This window comes from Panthera tigris, chromosome A1, assembly GCF_018350195.1.
Source record: "Panthera tigris isolate Pti1 chromosome A1, P.tigris_Pti1_mat1.1, whole genome shotgun sequence".
Lineage (NCBI taxonomy): Eukaryota > Metazoa > Chordata > Mammalia > Carnivora > Felidae > Panthera > Panthera tigris.
Window position 1 is genome coordinate 4,815,222 of NC_056660.1, and position 3,205 is coordinate 4,818,426.

Here is a 3,205-nt window from a genome sequence, read left to right on the forward strand (position 1 = left end):
CACATCCTAACTCTGCTGTTCCAAGGAGGAATAAGGGGAAGACGCTGGTGTGTCCTGGGCCATTTCATCCTCCGGCTTCGTGCCCTCCCACCTGTCACTGTCATGTACAAATTGGCAGGCTCCAGGCTGAATTCAGTGTGTTTTGCTTCACCATAAGTGTTTTAAAACTCAGACATTTTCATACAAAAATCTGCATATTCACACTGCTCGCTCCAGATGGCCGCGGTACCCACGGCTCCCTGGCCTGCTTCATTTGTACACACTCAGTCTCCCCTTTGTCCCCGCCTCCAAATGTGAGCGCCGTGAGAATGTGTGTCTCCATCAGGCATCTGGGTTGTTCCTTGAGCCTAGTGCCACGCATCGGGATGGAGGAGCTGTCGTCGATGCTTCTCGGCCTGGGCACCTTGGGCAGGAGCCAAATGGAGAGGAGAGGAGAGGAGAGCAGGGCGCCAGAGGAATGGCCGAGGAGGGGAGAGCAGAGGAATCAACGCGGGGAATCCTAGACTTCGCAGGGGAGGCGTTTGCGAAATGACTGTAAATCAGGGTGATTCAAACACAAATCCTTACTTAGGAGCAAGCTGTTGGGAAAGCCCTGTCGTCTTTGAGTCAAAGCCCATGCGGTCGTCTGTGGAAACGTGCCATGTTCTATCAAGGAGCTGATTTCTTAATAAGTGAATTCATTTTCTCCCGTAACATGCTCCCCTTCATTCACCATCTGTCCCTTCCAACGTGCGTTGGTGGATCCCTTCCAAGAGGTTCGCAGGTTTAGAAGTGGGATGAATGCGCGAGAAAACGCTTCACTGCCAGGAGGGCTGTTCTGTTCCCCACCCTCACCAGTGTGCCAGCAAACGTGTCCTTACCTGTCCTGTGCTTCTCAGAAGCACGAGTACTCATGACACGTGGGTGCAATACCACAGTCGACGTTTTAAGGGAATATGGTCGTGCTCTGTCTGCGGTACCAGGGAAGCTGATTGCACTGTGACTCGCCGTTGGCCGGACCAAAGCCTCCGTATTTCCCACCTGTCGGTTGGGTTCTGGAATACAGTTGCAATAAGACAAGATTTAACAAGACTGGTGACTCAGTTCGCTGAGTTGTTGCCTAAGTTCAAAAAACAAATCCCCACGTTAACACAAGTGATTATTTCGGTCCGCTGGAGGGAATTCTGTAAGGATATTAAATGTGCCTGCACCTTGCTTTTTCTACTGGGAAAATATCCAAAGGGAAGAAGTCAGAGTCAGGGTATCATTTCTGGAAGGAAGAAAACCGAACCTCCTGTATTTGGACACTTAGACTTTAATTGGGCCTTAAACTTGAAATGCTATCATTTCTCTTGGTCTCAGATTCTCCCTCTCTCTCTGCCTTTTGCGCTTCCCTCTCTCTCTTAAGCATTTCTTTGAACTGTGTATTTGGTACCATTTATGCCACTTAGTTGTATCCTTTAAAAAAATTTTTTTTTTAATGTTTATTCATTTTTGAGAGAGAGAAACAGAGCGCAAGTGGGGGAGGGGCAGAGAGAGGAGGAGACACAGAATCCAAAGCAGGCTCCAGGCTCCCAGCTGTCGGCACAGAGCCCAACATGGGGCTCGAACCCACGAACCGTGAGATCATGACCTGAGCTGAAGTCGGATGCTTAACCGACTGAGCCCCCCAGGCGCCCCAAATCTTCATCTTCATACGCTCACTTGCATAGCACCTCCAGAGTATCTAAAAAGCTTTCGGACAGATGCTTAATCTCATGTGATCATCTCAGAACCCTGTGAACCAGGAGCTACTATTTCCATTTCATGGGGAACCTGAGATGCAGCAAGAGAAAGAAACTTATATGGGACAAATGGCCAGTGGCAGAGCTGAGATTTAAAACTGAGCCCTCTTGAGGCACCTGGGTGACTCAGTTGGTTAAGCATCCGACTTCATCTGACTTCAGCTCAGGTCATGATCTCACAGTTCATGGGTTCGAGCCCCGTGTCAGGCTCTGTGCTGGCAGCTCAGAGCCTGGAGCCGGCTTCGGATTCTGTGTCTCCCTCTCTGTCTGCCCCTCCCCCACTTGTACTCTGTCTCTCAAAAATGAATACATGTTAAAAAATTTAAAAAAAAAAAGCATCCAACTTCAACTCAGGTCGTGATCTCACGGTTTGTGAGTTCAAGCCCCATATCAGGCTCTGTACTGACAACTCGGAGCCTGCTTGGGATTCCATCTCTCTCTCCCTCTCTCTCTGCCCCTTCCCCACTCTCACACACTCTCTCTTTCTCTCCAAGTAAGCTTTAAAAAATAAAATAAAAACTAAAACTAAAAATGAGATTTCCTGTGTGCTTCCTTGCATGTTAGAGTGTTTCGATGGATATAAGGACTTACGGATATATAAATATCAAGAGCTCTACACGCAGACTTCCTGGAGGTGAATCCTGGCCCTGCCATTTACCATCCGGGGAGCTTTGGGCCCGTTACACAGCCTCTTTGTGCCTCCCTCTTCATCTGTAAAATGGAAGTAATAATGTCTACATCATAGAATCACCATGAGGGTAAAATAAGCTAACACACGGAAAGCACATATGAAAGCGTGGACAGGACCCCGCACTTGCCTGTCACCAACCTAACACTGCTGGTGAAGGTTCAGCATAAAAGGCAGTATCCGCACCAGAATCGTATGATCGGGTGTCCATAGCTAAATGACCAGGAAGGAAGAAAACTCAGCAGGTTTTCTGGATATCAGTTTTCCTTAGCTCTCGTCAAAATGCAGTCCAGGCTAGAATTAGCAGAGGCCTGGGATTCAAATGTTTTAAAAGCTGGTGAGGGTGTCCTGTGAACTGCTTGTTTAAACAGCACATATAGTAGATGGAAAGAGGGTCCATTACTGCAGGCTCTTATCTCTTGCAAGGTTAAGAAGCTGTCTCTTCTAGAATCATTAGTCAGTGAAATAAACGGTGACAATAGCTTACATTTCCACTTCAATCTTCTTGCACAAAAAAAAAAAAAACCACAAAAAACCAGTTTAATCTGATAAGGCAAAATGCTAACATCTTTCAAAGCTCCCATTACACAATTCAAAGAGAGTTTAGGAGTTTTCTTTATTTCTCTTAAATTATTCATAACATAAATCTTTGAAATATTTAAACTCCTTTCTCCAGTAGTCAAAGGAGAATGCTGATGGAAAGCTCTCTGTGCATGCCCAAAAGGGACAGATCGATGCTTGCGGATGGGGGAGG